Raw genomic sequence first — 21,103 nt, 5'->3', positions numbered from 1 at the left:
TCCATTTGTGGAGATGAGCTCCTGGACTCCCGTTAAGAAGACATGTTGTCAACCTCTAGATCCCTTACATGCCTGCACTTTTCGGCTTGCTGCTGCTGCAATCCACGCGTTTTAGATCTGCATAACTCCACCTCTTTAAACACAGCACCTTCACCCCCTGCTGTTCCCACCTGCCTCAACACCGTTGGAAGGGAGGAGAACCAATTAAGGCGGGGGGTGGGGTGGAACGAGCAGCTGTCTACCCTTAGCAGGAGGGCTCCTGATTACATACCTCTCCTGCTGCTGCTGCTGCTGGCTGTCCAGCAGCAGACTGAAGGTGGCTGCTGCTGTGCACAGGTATATAAAGGCTCAGAGCCTATTATGACACGCGCAGCCAGCGTTCCATTGCCACATTCCATCTACTGCAGGCAGGATACCTGGCTGGCTGAATGTCGCTGAGAAGCTCACAGAGACCGCCATAAGCAACAGTTTAACAGAATGCCACAGACTAATCAACCAAACTTTTTGGGTTGGGTTCTCTTTTATAGTCTGCAGGCATTAAATGAAAGAAGTCAGTGTTCCAGCAGAAGGAGACAACGTTTCAGAAAAGGCATTGTAGCAAACCAAAAAAGAAATTTTAAGCGCAGCAGAGTAACCAGCGCACATACCTGTTAGCTCAGGTGAGTTTAAAAGGCTGCTGTTGATAACAAGGGCATTTGCTAAATAGATGGTGTGTGTGCAACAATATACTGAAAGGTCAATTATATTGTGCAGCTTATCTCACCACCTGTAGTTATTTAGGTGAAAGCTCCAAAATGCTTGCCTAATATGTCTGTTTATCCAAAAGGAAGTAAAAAGGGAGAGCTAGAAAGATAGCATTGCATCACATTACATGGCAATGCAATGCACAGTTGCTGAAGTTGAACCAAAATGAGCTTGTAATCTGGCTTCTGCAACTTTGAACATGAAAAATCCAATGAGGAGAAGAAAAGCAAAGCCAAAGAGTCCATCCCAAAATCCGACAAACAAGCAAAATGAACAAAAAACATTGAATTCAATTCTTTCTGATTTTAGAAACTGCATTAAAGAAGGGGTGCACCGGTCCTGGAGATACTGCAATACCAGGTCAATGCGTGGAGTGGACAGAGCAAGCTCTTTTTCCATCTCCCTGTTCTAAAAATCCATTTAATATATGGTCCCCAGATAGGGGACGTATCAGATATTAAACTGATAAGAGCAGATACTACACTTGATCTTAGCCAAAAGGCCGAGAAGCGATAACCAGAATTGGTTTCAAACTACGGAGCCACCCAAGGATCCTGAAAAGTCCATTTGTGGAGATGAGCTCCTGGACTCCCGTTAAGAAGACATGTTGTCAACCTCTAGATCCCTTACATGCCTGCACTTTTCGGCTTGCTGCTGCTGCAATCCACGCGTTTTAGATCTGCATAACTCCACCTCTTTAAACACAGCACCTTCACCCCCTGCTGTTCCCACCCGCCTCAACACCGTTGGAAGGGAGGAGAACCAATTAAGGCGGGGGGTGGGGTGGAACGAGCAGCTGTCTACCCTTAGCAGGAGGGCTCCTGATTACATACCTCTCCTGCTGCTGCTGCTGCTGGCTGTCCAGCAGCAGACTGAAGGTGGCTGCTGCTGTGCACAGGTATATAAAGGCTCAGAGCCTATTATGACACGCGCAGCCAGCGTTCCATTGCCACATTCCATCTACTGCAGGCAGGATACCTGGCTGGCTGAATGTCGCTGAGAAGCTCACAGAGACCGCCATAAGCAACAGTTTAACAGAATGCCACAGACTAATCAACCAAACTTTTTGGGTTGGGTTCTCTTTTATAGTCTGCAGGCATTAAATGAAAGAAGTCAGTGTTCCAGCAGAAGGAGACAACGTTTCAGAAAAGGCATTGTAGCAAACCAAAAAAGAAATTTTAAGCGCAGCAGAGTAACCAGCGCACATACCTGTTAGCTCAGGTGAGTTTAAAAGGCTGCTGTTGATAACAAGGGCATTTGCTAAATAGATGGTGTGTGTGCAACAATATACTGAAAGGTCAATTATATTGTGCAGCTTATCTCACCACCTGTAGTTATTTAGGTGAAAGCTCCAAAATGCTTGCCTAATATGTCTGTTTATCCAAAAGGAAGTAAAAAGGGAGAGCTAGAAAGATAGCATTGCATCACATTACATGGCAATGCAATGCACAGTTGCTGAAGTTGAACCAAAATGAGCTTGTAATCTGGCTTCTGCAACTTTGAACATGAAAAATCCAATGAGGAGAAGAAAAGCAAAGCCAAAGAGTCCATCCCAAAATCCGACAAACAAGCAAAATGAACAAAAAACATTGAATTCAATTCTTTCTGATTTTAGAAACTGCATTAAAGAAGGGGTGCACCGGTCCTGGAGATACTGCAATACCAGGTCAATGCGTGGAGTGGACAGAGCAAGCTCTTTTTCCATCTCCCTGTTCTAAAAATCCATTTAATATATGGTCCCCAGATAGGGGACGTATCAGATATTAAACTGATAAGAACAGATACTACACTTGATCTTAGCCAAAAGGCCGAGAAGCGATAACCAGAATTGGTTTCAAACTACGGAGCCACCCAAGGATCCTGAAAAGTCCATTTGTGGAGATGAGCTCCTGGACTCCCGTTAAGAAGACATGTTGTCAACCTCTAGATCCCTTACATGCCTGCACTTTTCGGCTTGCTGCTGCTGCAATCCACGCGTTTTAGATCTGCATAACTCCACCTCTTTAAACACAGCACCTTCACCCCCTGCTGTTCCCACCCGCCTCAACACCGTTGGAAGGGAGGAGAACCAATTAAGGCGGGGGGTGGGGTGGAACGAGCAGCTGTCTACCCTTAGCAGGAGGGCTCCTGATTACATACCTCTCCTGCTGCTGCTGCTGCTGGCTGTCCAGCAGCAGACTGAAGGTGGCTGCTGCTGTGCACAGGTATATAAAGGCTCAGAGCCTATTATGACACGCGCAGCCAGCGTTCCATTGCCATATTCCATCTACTGCAGGCAGGATACCTGGCTGGCTGAATGTCGCTGAGAAGCTCACAGAGACCGCCATAAGCAACAGTTTAACAGAATGCCACAGACTAATCAACCAAACTTTTTGGGTTGGGTTCTCTTTTATAGTCTGCAGGCATTAAATGAAAGAAGTCAGTGTTCCAGCAGAAGGAGACAACGTTTCAGAAAAGGCATTGTAGCAAACCAAAAAAGAAATTTTAAGCGCAGCAGAGTAACCAGCGCACATACCTGTTAGCTCAGGTGAGTTTAAAAGGCTGCTGTTGATAACAAGGGCATTTGCTAAATAGATGGTGTGTGTGCAACAATATACTGAAAGGTCAATTATATTGTGCAGCTTATCTCACCACCTGTAGTTATTTAGGTGAAAGCTCCAAAATGCTTGCCTAATATGTCTGTTTATCCAAAAGGAAGTAAAAAGGGAGAGCTAGAAAGATAGCATTGCATCACATTACATGGCAATGCAATGCACAGTTGCTGAAGTTGAACCAAAATGAGCTTGTAATCTGGCTTCTGCAACTTTGAACATGAAAAATCCAATGAGGAGAAGAAAAGCAAAGCCAAGGAGTCCATCCCAAAATCCGACAAACAAGCAAAATGAACAAAAAACATTGAATTCAATTCTTTCTGATTTTAGAAACTGCATTAAAGAAGGGGTGCACCGGTCCTGGAGATACTGCAATACCAGGTCAATGCGTGGAGTGGACAGAGCAAGCTCTTTTTCCATCTCCCTGTTCTAAAAATCCATTTAATATATGGTCCCCAGATAGGGGACGTATCAGATATTAAACTGATAAGAACAGATTTTTTTGATTGAATATATCTTTTATTAGCACAAAAAATAAGTTAACAGACAGTGTACAGTGCCGCAGCCCAGTACACACAGAATTCTACATCATATTTACATAGCATGAGGATACGACGCACTAACTAGACACATCACACCCCTATGCTACACAAAACACTCAATCTGAAAGAAAAAGCATGTCAATCAATATAGTACGACGAACCGTGATAAGGGATGGGGATTGGGAAAAAGGGGATGGGGAGGGGAAAATCACAGGCCCGAAGCTTTATTGAAAGACAAGACACATAAGGGGAGAGGGGGAGGAGGGGTTTAGTCCTCGTCCTCGTCCTCCGGACCGTCCATGATGGAATAGTCTCTGAGCAGGCTGTGGATCAGCCTGCGGCAGTCCTGGATGGACATCCTCTCCCTCCTCAAGATGAGCCGGTTCCTGGCGACCCAAACGGCATCCTTGAAGCAGTTCATAAGGCGCCAAGCCTCCTGGATGGCTCCGACGGTATGAACCCCAGGGAAGAGTCCGTAAAGCACAGAATGGTGCGATAGGCTCGCCCTGGGGACAGAGTTCCTCAGGTCGTCCTCAAGTGCAGTCAATAGGCGCTGTGCAAATCCGCAGTCCCAAAAAGTGTGCAAAGATGTTTCCTCCACGAAGGGGCACCTTGGGCAGTACCGGGTCTTGCACAGGTTCCGGGCATGCATGAATGACCGGACGGGCAGTCCGCCCTGAATCGCCATCCACGACAAGTCCTTGTGCCCGTTGGTCAGCCTGTCAGACGACACATTTGTCCACACAGTCTCCAGCGTGTCCTGGTGAAGTCCTGTGATGTTCTCCACGTCATCCTTGGCTCTGATTAGCTTGTGGATAGTTTTGGGCTTCCACAAGTCGGGCTTGAGTCCCTCCAGTTGATGCTCCCCCACAAATCGAACGACGTCTCCGTAGAACCATGGCATCGTCCAGTTGTAGGGGAAGGAGCTGTCCCACTTGTCCCAGCCGAGTCGCCTCCAAAGAGGAAGCAGGAAGAAGCGAGACATGGACCTGCCCGCGGAGCCATTCTTGACTTGCAAAGTCCGGCGGACACAATCACACACAAAAGAGGATCGCAGGAGGGTGGGGATATCTGGAACGCCCTTCCCACCCTTGCGAGGCTCCTTGTACATGACAGCCCGCCTGACTCTGTCCATCTTGGATCCCCAGACAAAGTGAAACACTGTCCTGGTAATGGCCCTGCACACAGTGACGTGTGGGGGCCAGGCCTGCGCCGTGTACTGCAAGACGGGCAGGACCTCATTACGCAGGACGAGTGCCTTACCCTCACAAGTGAGGTGTCTGAGGCTCCAGAGTCCGATCCGTTGCTTCACCTTGGCCAAGCGTTCTTGCCAGGACTTGAGGGCCGCTCCTTCCTTCCCGAACCAGACTCCCAGCACCTTGAGGAAATCCGGTTGAATGTTGAAGGGGAAGGGGGCGGAGGAGGCCGGCTGCCAATCCCCGAAGAGCATGGCTTCCGACTTCCTGCAGTTGACTTTGGCCCCTGAAGCCCGGCCGAACCTCTCACACGTCTGGACGAGGGCGTCGACTGAACCACGATCAGCGCAGAAGACGGTGACGTCGTCCATGTAGAGCGAGCACTTGACCTCGTGTCGTCCCGGACCCGGTGCGGTGATCCCTCTGATCTCTCCATTCTGCCGGATAGCCTCTGCGAAGAGTTCTATAACACAAACAAAAAGAAGAGGTGATAGAGGGCAGCCTTGTCTGACCCCAGAGAGGACAGGGAAGGGGTCAGTCTTCCAGCCGTTCACCAACACCGAGCTGTGGATATCAAAATACATCAGACGGACATACGAACAAAACATGTTACCCAAACCTAACCGGTGCAGAGCTCGGCCCATGAACTCGTGGGAAACCCGGTCGAAGGCCTTCTCCTGATCCAAGGAGACCAGGGCCGCGTGTGCGCGGCGGACCTTGATGTACTCGACCGTGTCCCGCACGAGAGCGAGGCTGTCTGCGATGCGACGTCCAGGGATGCCGCAGGTCTGGTCCGGTTGGATGATCCGTCCGATGACCGTCTTAAGTCGTGTCGCCATCGTCTTGGCCAGGATCTTGTAGTCCATGTTGAGCAGAGTGATGGGACGCCAATTCCTCAGGTCGCACCTCTCTCCCTTCCGCTTGTACAGGATCGTGACCATTCCTTCCCTCAAAGATGGAGGCATTCTACCCTCCACCACCATCTCCTCGTACAGGTCCAACAGGTCCGGACAGATGAGGTCTCCCAGCGCTACATAGAGCTCCGCTGGAAGACCATCACTGCCCGGGGTCCTGCCGGTCCTAAAGGATTTAGCGGCAGAGAGCAATTCGCCCACCATCAGAGGTTTGTCCAAGGCTGCCGTGCCTGCAGGATCAAGATGGTTAGTGATACCTGACAGGAACTTATCAGCAGCGTCGGGGTCGGTAGTCTTGTGGGAGTAGAGTTCGCTGTAGAAGTCGCTGACGACCCTCATCACGTCCTCCTTCCCACGTCGCATGTTTCCGCTCTCGTCTCGCAGCTCGTTCAGGGGCGTGTGACCGGCATGAAGTTTCCTGAAAAAGAATGAGTTACATTTCTCACCCTTCTCCAGATTCTCCACTTTGGAACGGAAGATGATTCGCTTGGACTCCTCCTCAAAGTGCGTTTTCAGGCTCTTCTTGGTCTCCTCCAGCTCCTCCCTCACGTCCCAGCCGCAGTGAAGAAGGTCCTGCAGCGACCGCAGCTCGCGCTGCAGCCCTCTGAAGTCCCTCCTCTTCTCACACGCCTGTTGTCGACCCTTGGCCTGAAAGAAACAGCGAAACTCAAGTTTAACATATTCCCACCAATCAGAGACTGTTTGGAAGCTACCCTTGTAGGACTGCCACATTGCGTAGGCTGCTCTCAGCTCCTCCACGACTTCATCCTGAGCCAGCAGAGCACAATTCAGCTTCCAGGAGCCGGGGCCGGACGGAAAACCGTCGCCGAGGACACCTTGTAAGTGAATGGCTCTGTGGTCGGAGAAGAAGCAGGAGACCATCGAGTGCCTACTCTGCCTGACTGCCCGAGAGGTGAACACAAAGTCAATCCTGGAGCGGAGTGAGCCATCAGGTCGGCTCCACGAATAGTTCGTGGAGCCTCTCCCCATGGAGCCCACCACGTCCTGAAGAGAGGCCTCGGTTACCATCTCGATGAGCAGCTTGGACGTGATGTCCAACTTGGCAGATGTGCCAGAACTACGACCGTCCTCCTCGATGGGGCAGTTGAAATCCCCGGCCATCACTAAGGTCCTGGTGGTGGCAAGCTGAAGCCGCAGGGTCTGGAAAAGCTCCAAACGCTCATTCTTCAGTGGGGACGCATACACGTTGATGAACCTGACAGGTTCTCCCGCCCAGTTGCCATCTACAACAAGAGCCCTGCCGCAGATGAGCTCCTGGACGGACTCAAGCGTGAATGCGCCCCCCCGATCAGAATTGCGACCCCCGCAGACTTGCAGTCACCCCCACCGGACCAGTAGGATGGACCGTGGGACCACTCCCTGGCCAGATGTTTGAAGGACCTAGAGGAGGGAAGGGAACATTCCTGCAACATATAAACATCACACAACTGGGAAGTAAGGAAGGCATAAATAGTCTGACGTCTGAACTTGTCCTTGATGCTCCTGACATTAATGGAAAATAAGTTAATATTAGCCATCATGTAGGGAAAAAAGAAAAAGTTAGCGCAGGCAATACACCTTAGTTACCACTCCGGTCGGGTGGTCCCTCGTCGGTGTTGACTGCTGGTGACGGGATCACCAGCAGGCCCTCTTCCTCCATCTGGTCAAGCAGCGCGGCCTCGATCTCGGCGACCACCAGTTCCTCCTCTTCTGGCTCGGCCACCAGGGTCTCAACCATGTGCTCCATCTCTTCTGGCTCAGGGAGGGTATCCTCCTTTTCGCCTACGAAATCCAGAATCTTCTTTTTGGAGGATTCAGTAGCAGGGCTGTCCTCCACCTTCCTCTTTCCCCGGGTTGGAACTGGGGAGACAAGAAGGGGAAAATCCTCCTCGGAATAGATAGCGGCGGGTGGAGGAAAGGTTAATTCCACCGCTACCATGGTCTGGGGAGGGAGAGTGGCTGCCCGGGCAGGGGAAAGGACACCTGCTGAGGAGTAGGGGAAGGAGGAAGAGGAAGTGGAATCCTCAGCAGGGGTGGCCGGGGTGGGGGGGGATTGGACGGGGGTGGCAGGGGAAGGGATCGAGAGAGGGGTGACAGAACTCTTACCCTCCTTTGACTTTTTCTTCTGCTTCGGAGCTGCTGGGACCGTCGCTGGGGCTTTGGCCACCGACTCCTTGACCGCTTTGGCCTTGGTCGTCTCGGCCTTGGCCGCTGGGGCCTTGGTCGTCGCGTCTTTGACCTTCACAGGCCTGGTCGTCGGGGCCTTGTCCTCCGTAGCTGGGGTCGTCGCAACCACCGATGCCCAGGATCTCTCACGCCTGGGGCAATCCTTGTACAGATGAGCCGCCAGCCCACACAGGTTGCAGGACGTCTTCTTCGGGCAGTCCTTCGAGCTGTGTCCCGTCACTCGACAAATCCTGCAGGCATCCTCCTTGCAGTCCTTCATCTCGTGGCCGTTCTTGCCGCATCTCCTGCAGTTCCGCGGCATGTCCGGGTAATAGATGAGGCCGTAGGAGTTGCCCAGGGAGAATGTCGGGGGCAGGTGCCGAAGTCCGTCTGAGTACGCCAGGTCCCTGTGAAGTCTAACGGTCACCGACCACTTACCTGTCCAGAAGCCGAGTCCATTCAGGATGTGAGAGGGTTCCTTCACAACCAAACAGAAGCGTCTCAGGAAGGTACAGATGTCTTGGCCTGGGGTGTGCGGGTTGCGCATGGAGACCGTGATCCTCCTTTCATCCCTCTGGATAGGGCAGCTACCTGTAAAGGCAGAGAAAGAATTATCCGGTCCTTTTGCGCTTACCATTTCCCAGAACCTCCTGCAGGTGTTCACAGTGGCGAAGGTGACGAAGAAGATCCCCGTCAAGAAGGTCTGGATGCTGAGGGTGTCCGACCTGGAGAAGCCTCGATCCAGCAGCATCTTCTGGCAGAACACGTCCGAGGACATGTCCGGCACCCTCCCATCCACTTCCTTCAGCTTCAGGGCCACCGTCTGCCGCATCCATGGCTCCAGGGCTGGAGCTTCGTGGCGGGGCTTCTGGGGTCCCTTCTGCTGGCCAGTCGTGGAGGCAGAGTCCTTGGGGTCAGAATAGGCTCCTGGCTGGGCCCTCCTGGCTGTCCCCAGCTCCAGGCTCTTCTTTTCGGCCTTTCTCGCAGCGCTTGCCATGGCTTTCCTCCTGCAGTTACTTCTTGGAGCTGGATCTGGAACTCTTCCCGGAATGGGTGGAGCTATGCAGATTCTTCTCCCGTCGTGTTCTGGACAAATTCCCCGAAAGGTCTTTGTCTCGATGATTTTCTTCCTCGAAGATTCCACAGGACAGCCCGATTCTTCTCCGAGTCTTCGTCTTCTTCTGGATTCTTTAGAGCTTCTTCCTCCCACCGATATCCGCCTTCTTTCTCCGATGTCAGCTGGGCTCCGAAGCTCTTCTCCTTCCGAGTTCGATCGCTCTCGTCAAGTGTAGATCGTAGCTCTTGTGTTCTTAAAAGAACAGATACTACACTTGATCTTAGCCAAAAGGCCGAGAAGCGATAACCAGAATTGGTTTCAAACTACGGAGCCACCCAAGGATCCTGAAAAGTCCATTTGTGGAGATGAGCTCCTGGACTCCCGTTAAGAAGACATGTTGTCAACCTCTAGATCCCTTACATGCCTGCACTTTTCGGCTTGCTGCTGCTGCAATCCACGCGTTTTAGATCTGCATAACTCCACCTCTTTAAACACAGCACCTTCACCCCCTGCTGTTCCCACCCGCCTCAACACCGTTGGAAGGGAGGAGAACCAATTAAGGCGGGGGGTGCGGTGGAACGAGCAGCTGTCTACCCTTAGCAGGAGGGCTCCTGATTACATACCTCTCCTGCTGCTGCTGCTGCTGGCTGTCCAGCAGCAGACTGAAGGTGGCTGCTGCTGTGCACAGGTATATAAAGGCTCAGAGCCTATTATGACACGCGCAGCCAGCGTTCCATTGCCACATTCCATCTACTGCAGGCAGGATACCTGGCTGGCTGAATGTCGCTGAGAAGCTCACAGAGACCGCCATAAGCAACAGTTTAACAGAATGCCACAGACTAATCAACCAAACTTTTTGGGTTGGGTTCTCTTTTATAGTCTGCAGGCATTAAATGAAAGAAGTCAGTGTTCCAGCAGAAGGAGACAACGTTTCAGAAAAGGCATTGTAGCAAACCAAAAAAGAAATTTTAAGCGCAGCAGAGTAACCAGCACACATACCTGTTAGCTCAGGTGAGTTTAAAAGGCTGCTGTTGATAACAAGGGCATTTGCTAAATAGATGGTGTGTGTGCAACAATATACTGAAAGGTCAATTATATTGTGCAGCTTATCTCACCACCTGTAGTTATTTAGGTGAAAGCTCCAAAATGCTTGCCTAATATGTCTGTTTATCCAAAAGGAAGTAAAAAGGGAGAGCTAGAAAGATAGCATTGCATCACATTACATGGCAATGCAATGCACAGTTGCTGAAGTTGAACCAAAATGAGCTTGTAATCTGGCTTCTGCAACTTTGAACATGAAAAATCCAATGAGGAGAAGAAAAGCAAAGCCAAAGAGTCCATCCCAAAATCCGACAAACAAGCAAAATGAACAAAAAACATTGAATTCAATTCTTTCTGATTTTAGAAACTGCATTAAAGAAGGGGTGCACCGGTCCTGGAGATACTGCAATACCAGGTCAATGCGTGGAGTGGACAGAGCAAGCTCTTTTTCCATCTCCCTGTTCTAAAAATCCATTTAATATATGGTCCCCAGACAGGGGACGTATCAGATATTAAACTGATAAGAACAGATACTACACTTGATCTTAGCCAAAAGGCCGAGAAGCGATAACCAGAATTGGTTTCAAACTACGGAGCCACCCAAGGATCCTGAAAAGTCCATTTGTGGAGATGAGCTCCTGGACTCCCGTTAAGAAGACATGTTGTCAACCTCTAGATCCCTTACATGCCTGCACTTTTCGGCTTGCTGCTGCTGCAATCCACGCGTTTTAGATCTGCATAACTCCACCTCTTTAAACACAGCACCTTCACCCCCTGCTGTTCCCACCCGCCTCAACACCGTTGGAAGGGAGGAGAACCAATTAAGGCGGGGGGTGGGGTGGAACGAGCAGCTGTCTACCCTTAGCAGGAGGGCTCCTGATTACATACCTCTCCTGCTGCTGCTGCTGCTGGCTGTCCAGCAGCAGACTGAAGGTGGCTGCTGCTGTGCACAGGTATATAAAGGCTCAGAGCCTATTATGACACGCGCAGCCAGCGTTCCATTGCCACATTCCATCTACTGCAGGCAGGATACCTGGCTGGCTGAATGTCGCTGAGAAGCTCACAGAGACCGCCATAAGCAACAGTTTAACAGAATGCCACAGACTAATCAACCAAACTTTTTGGGTTGGGTTCTCTTTTATAGTCTGCAGGCATTAAATGAAAAAAGTCAGTGTTCCAGCAGAAGGAGACAACGTTTCAGAAAAGGCATTGTAGCAAACCAAAAAAGAAATTTTAAGCGCAGCAGAGTAACCAGCGCACATACCTGTTAGCTCAGGTGAGTTTAAAAGGCTGCTGTTGATAACAAGGGCATTTGCTAAATAGATGGTGTGTGTGCAACAATATACTGAAAGGTCAATTATATTGTGCAGCTTATCTCACCACCTGTAGTTATTTAGGTGAAAGCTCCAAAATGCTTGCCTAATATGTCTGTTTATCCAAAAGGAAGTAAAAAGGGAGAGCTAGAAAGATAGCATTGCATCACATTACATGGCAATGCAATGCACAGTTGCTGAAGTTGAACCAAAATGAGCTTGTAATCTGGCTTCTGCAACTTTGAACATGAAAAATCCAATGAGGAGAAGAAAAGCAAAGCCAAAGAGTCCATCCCAAAATCCGACAAACAAGCAAAATGAACAAAAAACATTGAATTCAATTCTTTCTGATTTTAGAAACTGCATTAAAGAAGGGGTGCACCGGTCCTGGAGATACTGCAATACCAGGTCAATGCGTGGAGTGGACAGAGCAAGCTCTTTTTCCATCTCCCTGTTCTAAAAATCCATTTAATATATGGTCCCCAGATAGGGGACGTATCAGATATTAAACTGATAAGAACAGATTTTTTTTTTTTTTTTTTTTTTTTTTTTCCACTCAGATTACAAGTCCCATATTTACCATTTCATGCTTTGCAATGATTTCCAAATGGTATTAGGTTGTTATCCATCATTGTGGGTCATATATCCATTTTTCCAATCTTATTTTATATATATACGTTTATATTATCACAATACAGTTATTCCATATTCTTTACATCACAACATTACAATCTTTACCATTACGATTTAAGGCAACATTCCTCTCTTCAGGCCATATGCTGCCAAGGCATTCAAAAGCCTTCCATCCAGAAACCGACCATCCCAAGCTTCTTCTACCTCTTTAGCCAACGACTGAGGTATTCTGTAAGTTGAAAAAAAACGATGCATATCGCTATAAATGTTATTCCACACTTTGCGCCTTAGACTAGCCTGACTCCCCCCTTCACAACTCTTTAGCATTTTCAACACTTCTTGTCTCTCCTCCATCTCCCTCATATTTTTTTCTGAAACATCCTTTGCTTTACTAGAGTCCTTCCCAGATGACAAAACTCCTTCAATTTCTTCTCTGGCTTCACATGCGACATCCTCTCTTTCTTCTTCACTAGTTTCTTCACCCTCCTCCTCCTCTTCCATATTACTTACAGCACCTTCCTTTTCATCCTGACTGGAGGACTCACTTTCCTCCTGATCTTCTGACTCCCTATCCACCTCCACTTCTTCTTCCAAGCTAGTATTTTCAATCTCAACGTCTGTGATATCACTCTCAGTATCTTCTTCCATATGATCACCTTCTTTTCTTATATCTCTTATTTGTTCCTCCTTCTTTTGAGATATGTTCTCTTCCGTTTCATCATGGGGGGCAGCTTCAGACTCTTCTTCTTTTCCATCTTCCTTGTCAACTGACTTCTCCTCCCTTTTATTGACAGGACAGCAATCATATAAATGACCACTGCCACCACATAGATTACATTTCTTACTTTTTTCACAATTCTCTGCCTTATGTCCCACTTCTTCACACTTGGCACACCACTGTAATGTACAGGAATCCTTTTCATGGCCATACTGTTTACAACGCCTACAAAACTTCGGCATACCTGTAAAGAACATATCTCCATTAACTGTCCCGATTTTGAATCTACTTGGTGGGAGTACCACAACACCATCCGAACTTTCCTTGAACTTGACCAGGAACCTCCACCTCGTGGTCCAAAAACCATATCGGTTAAACATTTTGCCAGCAGAACTCACTTTCTCACAGTACCGGGATAAAAAGGTCATGATCTCTTCTTCCAATATGAAAGGACTATACATCCTTATTACTATTAGCCTTTCCTTCCTAGGAAAATGCGACACAAAAAAAACACCTTCAAGTATCGAATCTTCCTTCACTAGATCCATTCTCTTCCAAAAGTCAGAAAAGATATCTTCTGAACAAAAAATAACATCATATATCCCTCTCTTCGGGAACTCCAACATAGACAAAACTTGTTCCATTTGAACTTCCAATAGTCCAAACAAAATCTTCTCTACCAAAAAAAACAAGCCAGACTTCTTCTTCTCTGGATCCAAAAAAATAAACCGCACTGCATTCTTCAATCTTGCAAAAACTGGGACCTCTTCACAGGTCAGCATATTTGGGCTTCTCCCGTCCATATCTTCACACCAAAGGTGGCAAAAATCCTCCTCGCCTACTTAAAAAAAGCAGGCAGGCTGATCGCCCCTCGTTGCCCCGGGACTAATCCGGCTCCCCAAAAGCAGCAAGGGGGTGAAGCCGCACTGCTACATGCAGCGATCCCCCGAGGCCAAGGAGCCGGGTACCCAAGGCACCTCTCAGCCAAGACCAAGGCAGCAACCGGTAGATCACTGCACTTGATCTTAGCCAAAAGGCCGAGAAGCGATAACCAGAATTGGTTTCAAACTACGGAGCCACCCAAGGATCCTGAAAAGTCCATTTGTGGAGATGAGCTCCTGGACTCCCGTTAAGAAGACATGTTGTCAACCTCTAGATCCCTTACATGCCTGCACTTTTCGGCTTGCTGCTGCTGCAATCCACGCGTTTTAGATCTGCATAACTCCACCTCTTTAAACACAGCACCTTCACCCCCTGCTGTTCCCACCCGCCTCAACACCGTTGGAAGGGAGGAGAACCAATTAAGGCGGGGGGTGGGGTGGAACGAGCAGCTGTCTACCCTTAGCAGGAGGGCTCCTGATTACATACCTCTCCTGCTGCTGCTGCTGCTGGCTGTCCAGCAGCAGACTGAAGGTGGCTGCTGCTGTGCACAGGTATATAAAGGCTCAGAGCCTATTATGACACGCGCAGCCAGCGTTCCATTGCCACATTCCATCTACTGCAGGCAGGATACCTGGCTGGCTGAATGTCGCTGAGAAGCTCACAGAGACCGCCATAAGCAACAGTTTAACAGAATGCCACAGACTAATCAACCAAACTTTTTGGGTTGGGTTCTCTTTTATAGTCTGCAGGCATTAAATGAAAGAAGTCAGTGTTCCAGCAGAAGGAGACAACGTTTCAGAAAAGGCATTGTAGCAAACCAAAAAAGAAATTTTAAGCGCAGCAGAGTAACCAGCGCACATACCTGTTAGCTCAGGTGAGTTTAAAAGGCTGCTGTTGATAACAAGGGCATTTGCTAAATAGATGGTGTGTGTGCAACAATATACTGAAAGGTCAATTATATTGTGCAGCTTATCTCACCACCTGTAGTTATTTAGGTGAAAGCTCCAAAATGCTTGCCTAATATGTCTGTTTATCCAAAAGGAAGTAAAAAGGGAGAGCTAGAAAGATAGCATTGCATCACATTACATGGCAATGCAATGCACAGTTGCTGAAGTTGAACCAAAATGAGCTTGTAATCTGGCTTCTGCAACTTTGAACATGAAAAATCCAATGAGGAGAAGAAAAGCAAAGCCAAAGAGTCCATCCCAAAATCCGACAAACAAGCAAAATGAACAAAAAACATTGAATTCAATTCTTTCTGATTTTAGAAACTGCATTAAAGAAGGGGTGCACCGGTCCTGGAGATACTGCAATACCAGGTCAATGCGTGGAGTGGACAGAGCAAGCTCTTTTTCCATCTCCCTGTTCTAAAAATCCATTTAATATATGGTCCCCAGATAGGGGACGTATCAGATATTAAACTGATAAGAACAGATACTACACTTGATCTTAGCCAAAAGGCCGAGAAGCGATAACCAGAATTGGTTTCAAACTACGGAGCCACCCAAGGATCCTGAAAAGTCCATTTGTGGAGATGAGCTCCTGGACTCCCGTTAAGAAGACATGTTGTCAACCTCTAGATCCCTTACATGCCTGCACTTTTCGGCTTGCTGCTGCTGCAATCCACGCGTTTTAGATCTGCATAACTCCACCTCTTTAAACACAGCACCTTCACCCCCTGCTGTTCCCACCCGCCTCAACACCGTTGGAAGGGAGGAGAACCAATTAAGGCGGGGGGTGGGGTGGAACGAGCAGCTGTCTACCCTTAGCAGGAGGGCTCCTGATTACATACCTCTCCTGCTGCTGCTGCTGCTGGCTGTCCAGCAGCAGACTGAAGGTGGCTGCTGCTGTGCACAGGTATATAAAGGCTCAGAGCCTATTATGACACGCGCAGCCAGCGTTCCATTGCCACATTCCATCTACTGCAGGCAGGATACCTGGCTGGCTGAATGTCGCTGAGAAGCTCACAGAGACCGCCATAAGCAACAATTTAACAGAATGCCACAGAATAATCAACCAAACTTTTTGGGTTGGGTTCTCTTTTATAGTCTGCAGGCATTAAATGAAAGAAGTCAGTGTTCCAGCAGAAGGAGACAACGTTTCAGAAAAGGCATTGTAGCAAACCAAAAAAGAAATTTTAAGCGCAGCAGAGTAACCAGCGCACATACCTGTTAGCTCAGGTGAGTTTAAAAGGCTGCTGTTGATAACAAGGGCATTTGCTAAATAGATGGTGTGTGTGCAACAATATACTGAAAGGTCAATTATATTGTGCAGCTTATCTCACCACCTGTAGTTATTTAGGTGAAAGCTCCAAAATGCTTGCCTAATATGTCTGTTTATCCAAAAGGAAATAAAAAGGGAGAGCTAGAAAGATAGCATTGCATCACATTACATGGCAATGCAATGCACAGTTGCTGAAGTTGAACCAAAATGAGCTTGTAATCTGGCTTCTGCAACTTTGAACATGAAAAATCCAATGAGGAGAAGAAAAGCAAAGCCAAAGAGTCCATCCCAAAATCCGACAAACAAGCAAAATGAACAAAAAGCATTGAATTCAATTCTTTCTGATTTTAGAAACTGCATTAAAGAAGGGGTGCACCGGTCCTGGAGATACTGCAATACCAGGTCAATGCGTGGAGTGGACAGAGCAAGCTCTTTTTCCATCTCCCTGTTCTAAAAATCCATTTAATATATGGTCCCCAGATAGGGGACGTATCAGATATTAAACTGATAAGAACAGATACTACACTTGATCTTAGCCAAAAGGCCGAGAAGCGATAACCAGAATTGGTTTCAAACTACGGAGCCACCCAAGGATCCTGAAAAGTCCATTTGTGGAGATGAGCTCCTGGACTCCCGTTAAGAAGACATGTTGTCAACCTCTAGATCCCTTACATGCCTGCACTTTTCGGCTTGCTGCTGCTGCAATCCACGCGTTTTAGATCTGCATAACTCCACCTCTTTAAACACAGCACCTTCACCCCCTGCTGTTCCCACCCGCCTCAACACCGTTGGAAGGGAGGAGAACCAATTAAGGCGGGGGGTGGGGTGGAACGAGCAGCTGTCTACCCTTAGCAGGAGGGCTCCTGATTACATACCTCTCCTGCTGCTGCTGCTGCTGGCTGTCCAGCAGCAGACTGAAGGTGGCTGCTGCTGTGCACAGGTATATAAAGGCTCAGAGCCTATTATGACACGCGCAGCCAGCGTTCCATTGCCACATTCCATCTACTGCAGGCAGGATACCTGGCTGGCTGAATGTCGCTGAGAAGCTCACAGAGACCGCCATAAGCAACAGTTTAACAGAATGCCACAGACTAATCAACCAAACTTTTTGGGTTGGGTTCTCTTTTATAGTCTGCAGGCATTAAATGAAAGAAGTCAGTGTTCCAGCAGAAGGAGACAACGTTTCAGAAAAGGCATTGTAGCAAACCAAAAAAGAAATTTTAAGCGCAGCAGAGTAACCAGCGCACATACCTGTTAGCTCAGGTGAGTTTAAAAGGCTGCTGTTGATAACAAGGGCATTTGCTAAATAGATGGTGTGTGTGCAACAATATACTGAAAGGTCAATTATATTGTGCAGCTTATCTCACCACCTGTAGTTATTTAGGTGAAAGCTCCAAAATGCTTGCCTAATATGTCTGTTTATCCAAAAGGAAGTAAAAAGGGAGAGCTAGAAAGATAGCATTGCATCACATTACATGGCAATGCAATGCACAGTTGCTGAAGTTCAACCAAAATGAGCTTGTAATCTGGCTTCTGCAACTTTGAACATGAAAAATCCAATGAGGAGAAGAAAAGCAAAGCCAAAGAGTCCATCCCAAAATCCGACAAACAAGCAAAATGAACAAAAAACATTGAATTCAATTCTTTCTGATTTTAGAAACTGCATTAAAGAAGGGGTGCACCGGTCCTGGAGATACTGCAATACCAGGTCAATGCGTGGAGTGGACAGAGCAAGCTCTTTTTCCATCTCCCTGTTCTAAAAATCCATTTAATATATGGTCCCCAGATAGGGGACGTATCAGATATTAAACTGATAAGAACAGATACTACACTTGATCTTAGCCAAAAGGCCGAGAAGCGATAACCAGAATTGGTTTCAAACTACGGAGCCACCCAAGGATCCTGAAAAGTCCATTTGTGGAGATGAGCTCCTGGACTCCCGTTAAGAAGACATGTTGTCAACCTCTAGATCCCTTACATGCCTGCACTTTTCGGCTTGCTGCTGCTGCAATCCACGCGTTTTAGATCTGCATAACTCCACCTCTTTAAACACAGCACCTTCACCCCCTGCTGTTCCCACCCGCCTCAACACCGTTGGAAGGGAGGAGAACCAATTAAGGCGGGGGGTGGGGTGGAACGAGCAGCTGTCTACCCTTAGCAGGAGGGCTCCTGATTACATACCTCTCCTTCTGCTGCTGCTGCTGGCTGTCCAGCAGCAGACTGAAGGTGGCTGCTGCTGTGCACAGGTATATAAAGGCTCAGAGCCTATTATGACACGCGCAGCCAGCGTTCCATTGCCACATTCCATCTACTGCAGGCAGGATACCTGGCTGGCTGAATGTCGCTGAGAAGCTCACAGAGACCGCCATAAGCAACAGTTTAACAGAATGCCACAGACTAATCAACCAAACTTTTTGGGTTGGGTTCTCTTTTATAGTCTGCAGGCATTAAATGAAAGAAGTCAGTGTTCCAGCAGAAGGAGACAACGTTTCAGAAAAGGCATTGTAGCAAACCAAAAAAGAAATTTTAAGCGCAGCAGAGTAACCAGCGCACATACCTGTTAGCTCAGGTGAGTTTAAAAGGCTGCTGTTGATAACAAGGGCATTTGCTAAATAGATGGTGTGTGTGCAACAATATACTGAAAGGTCAATTATATTGTGCAGCTTATCTCACCACCTGTAGTTATTTAGGTGAAAGCTCCAAAATGCTTGCCTAATATGTCTGTTTATCCAAAAGGAAGTAAAAAGGGAGAGCTAGAAAGATAGCATTGCATCACATTACATGGCAATGCAATGCACAGTTGCTGAAGTTGAACCAAAATGAGCTTGTAATCTGGCTTCTGCAACTTTGAACATGAAAAATCCAATGAGGAGAAGAAAAGCAAAGCCAAAGAGTCCATCCCAAAATCCGACAAACAAGCAAAATGAACAAAAAACATTGAATTCAATTCTTTCTGATTTTAGAAACTGCATTAAAGAAGGGGTGCACCGGTCCTGGAGATACTGCAATACCAGGTCAATGCGTGGAGTGGACAGAGCAAGCTCTTTTTCCATCTCCCTGTTCTAAAAATCCATTTAATATATGGTCCCCAGATAGGGGACGTATCAGATATTAAACTAAGAACAGATACTACACTTGATCTTAGCCAAAAGGCCGAGAAGCGATAACCAGAATTGGTTTCAAACTACGGAGCCACCCAAGGATCCTGAAAAGTCCATTTGTGGAGATGAGCTCCTGGACTCCCGTTAAGAAGACATGTTGTCAACCTCTAGATCCCTTACATGCCTGCACTTTTAGGCTTGCTGCTGCTGCAATCCACGCGTTTTAGATCTGCATAACTCCACCTCTTTAAACACAGCACCTTCACCCCCTGCTGTTCCCACCCGCCTCAACACCGTTGGAAGGGAGGAGAACCAATTAAGGCGGGGGGTGGGGTGGAACGAGCAGCTGTCTACCCTTAGCAGGAGGGCTCCTGATTACATACCTCTCCTGCTGCTGCTGCTGCTGGCTGTCCAGCAGCAGACTGAAGGTGGCTGCTGCTGTGCACAGGTATATAAAGGCTCAGAGCCTATTATGACACGCGCAGCCAGCGTTCCATTGCCACATTCCATCTACTGCAGGCAGGATACCTGGCTGGCTGAATGTCGCTGAGAAGCTCACAGAGACCGCCATAAGCAACAGTTTAACAGAATGCCACAGACTAATCAACCAAACTTTTTGGGTTGGGTTCTCTTTTATAGTCTGCAGGCATTAAATGAAAGAAGTCAGTGTTCCAGCAGAAGGAGACAACGTTTCAGAAAAGGCATTGTAGCAAACCAAAAAAGAAATTTTAAGCGCAGCAGAGTAACCAGCGCACATACCTGTTAGCTCAGGTGAGTTTAAAAGGCTGCTGTTGATAACAAGGGCATTTGCTAAATAGATGGTGTGTGTGCAACAATATACTGAAAGGTCAATTATATTGTGCAGCTTATCTCACCACCTGTAGTTATTTAGGTGAAAGCTCCAAAATGCTTGCCTAATATGTCTGTTTATCCAAAAGGAAGTAAAAAGGGAGAGCTAGAAAGATAGCATTGCATCACATTACATGGCAATGCAATGCACAGTTGCTGAAGTTGAACCAAAATGAGCTTGTAATCTGGCTTCTGCAACTTTGAACATGAAAAATCCAATGAGGAGAAGAAAAGCAAAGCCAAAGAGTCCATCCCAAAATCCGACAAACAAGCAAAATGAACAAAAAACATTGAATTCAATTCTTTCTGATTTTAGAAACTGCATTAAAGAAGGGGTGCACCGGTCATGGAGATACTGCAATACCAGGTCAATGCGTGGAGTGGACAGAGCAAGCTCTTTTTCCATCTCCCTGTTCTAAAAATCCATTTAATATATGGTCCCCAGATAGGGGACGTATCAGATATTAAACTGATAAGAACAGATACTACACTTGATCTTAGCCAAAAGGCCGAGAAGCGATAACCAGAATTGGTTTCAAACTACGGAGCCACCCAAGGATCCTGAAAAGTCCATTTGTGGAGATGAGCTCCTGGACTCCCGTTAAGAAGACATGTTGTCAACCTCTAGATCCCTTACATGCCTGCACTTTTCGGCTTGCTGCTGCTGCAATCCACGCGTTTTAGATCTGCATAACTCCACCTCTTTAAACACAGCACCTTCACCCCCTGCTGTTCCCACCCGCCTCAACACCGTTGGAAGGGAGGAGAACCAATTAAGGCGGGGGGTGGGGTGGAACGAGCAGCTGTCTACCCTTAGCAGGAGGGCTCCTGATTACATACCTCTCCTGCTGCTGCTGCTGCTGGCTGTCCAGCAGCAGACTGAAGGTGGCTGCTGCTGTGCACAGGTATATAAAGGCTCAGAGCCTATTATGACACGCGCAGCCAGCGTTCCATTGCCACATTCCATCTACTGCAGGCAGGATACCTGGCTGGCTGAATGTCGCTGAGAAGCTCACAGAGACCGCCATAAGCAACAGTTTAACAGAATGCCACAGACTAATCAACCAAACTTTTTGGGTTGGGTTCTCTTTTATAGTCTGCAGGCATTAAATGAAAGAAGTCAGTGTTCCAGC

General features: G+C 47.8%; 10 non-coding genes and 1 pseudogene across 10 annotated transcripts; all 11 read right to left on the bottom strand.

Moving 5' to 3' along the window:
* Positions 1-1,067: 1,067 nt before the first annotated feature.
* On the bottom strand, positions 1,068-1,258 carry LOC141198488 (U2 spliceosomal RNA). The gene has a single exon (XR_012270437.1). It is a non-coding gene; the product is annotated as a U2 spliceosomal RNA (small nuclear RNA).
* Positions 1,259-2,373: 1,115 nt separating this feature from the next.
* Positions 2,374-2,564, bottom strand: LOC141198080 (U2 spliceosomal RNA). The gene has a single exon (XR_012270044.1). It is a non-coding gene; the product is annotated as a U2 spliceosomal RNA (small nuclear RNA).
* A 1,115-nt stretch (positions 2,565-3,679) lies between these two features.
* Positions 3,680-3,873, bottom strand: LOC141197877 (U2 spliceosomal RNA). Its single transcript, XR_012269903.1, has one exon. It is a non-coding gene; the product is annotated as a U2 spliceosomal RNA (small nuclear RNA).
* A 5,563-nt stretch (positions 3,874-9,436) lies between these two features.
* LOC141198002 (U2 spliceosomal RNA) lies at positions 9,437-9,514 on the bottom strand (annotated as a pseudogene).
* Positions 9,515-10,629: 1,115 nt separating this feature from the next.
* On the bottom strand, positions 10,630-10,820 carry LOC141198459 (U2 spliceosomal RNA). Its single transcript, XR_012270409.1, has one exon. It is a non-coding gene; the product is annotated as a U2 spliceosomal RNA (small nuclear RNA).
* Positions 10,821-11,935: 1,115 nt separating this feature from the next.
* LOC141197977 (U2 spliceosomal RNA) lies at positions 11,936-12,126 on the bottom strand. The gene has a single exon (XR_012269976.1). It is a non-coding gene; the product is annotated as a U2 spliceosomal RNA (small nuclear RNA).
* Positions 12,127-15,079: 2,953 nt separating this feature from the next.
* On the bottom strand, positions 15,080-15,270 carry LOC141198079 (U2 spliceosomal RNA). The gene has a single exon (XR_012270043.1). It is a non-coding gene; the product is annotated as a U2 spliceosomal RNA (small nuclear RNA).
* Positions 15,271-16,385: 1,115 nt separating this feature from the next.
* On the bottom strand, positions 16,386-16,576 carry LOC141198078 (U2 spliceosomal RNA). Its single transcript, XR_012270042.1, has one exon. It is a non-coding gene; the product is annotated as a U2 spliceosomal RNA (small nuclear RNA).
* Positions 16,577-17,691: 1,115 nt separating this feature from the next.
* Positions 17,692-17,882, bottom strand: LOC141198077 (U2 spliceosomal RNA). Its single transcript, XR_012270041.1, has one exon. It is a non-coding gene; the product is annotated as a U2 spliceosomal RNA (small nuclear RNA).
* A 1,115-nt stretch (positions 17,883-18,997) lies between these two features.
* Positions 18,998-19,185, bottom strand: LOC141197864 (U2 spliceosomal RNA). Its single transcript, XR_012269891.1, has one exon. It is a non-coding gene; the product is annotated as a U2 spliceosomal RNA (small nuclear RNA).
* Positions 19,186-20,300: 1,115 nt separating this feature from the next.
* LOC141198471 (U2 spliceosomal RNA) lies at positions 20,301-20,491 on the bottom strand. The gene has a single exon (XR_012270420.1). It is a non-coding gene; the product is annotated as a U2 spliceosomal RNA (small nuclear RNA).
* Positions 20,492-21,103: the final 612 nt, after the last annotated feature.

Source organism: Phyllobates terribilis, unplaced genomic scaffold, assembly GCF_046119375.1.
Source record: "Phyllobates terribilis strain yellow unplaced genomic scaffold, ASM4611937v1 Scaffold_94__1_contigs__length_6153435, whole genome shotgun sequence".
In the NCBI taxonomy this organism is placed as follows: domain Eukaryota; kingdom Metazoa; phylum Chordata; class Amphibia; order Anura; family Dendrobatidae; genus Phyllobates; species Phyllobates terribilis.
This window is presented reverse-complemented; position numbering and strand designations above follow the sequence as displayed.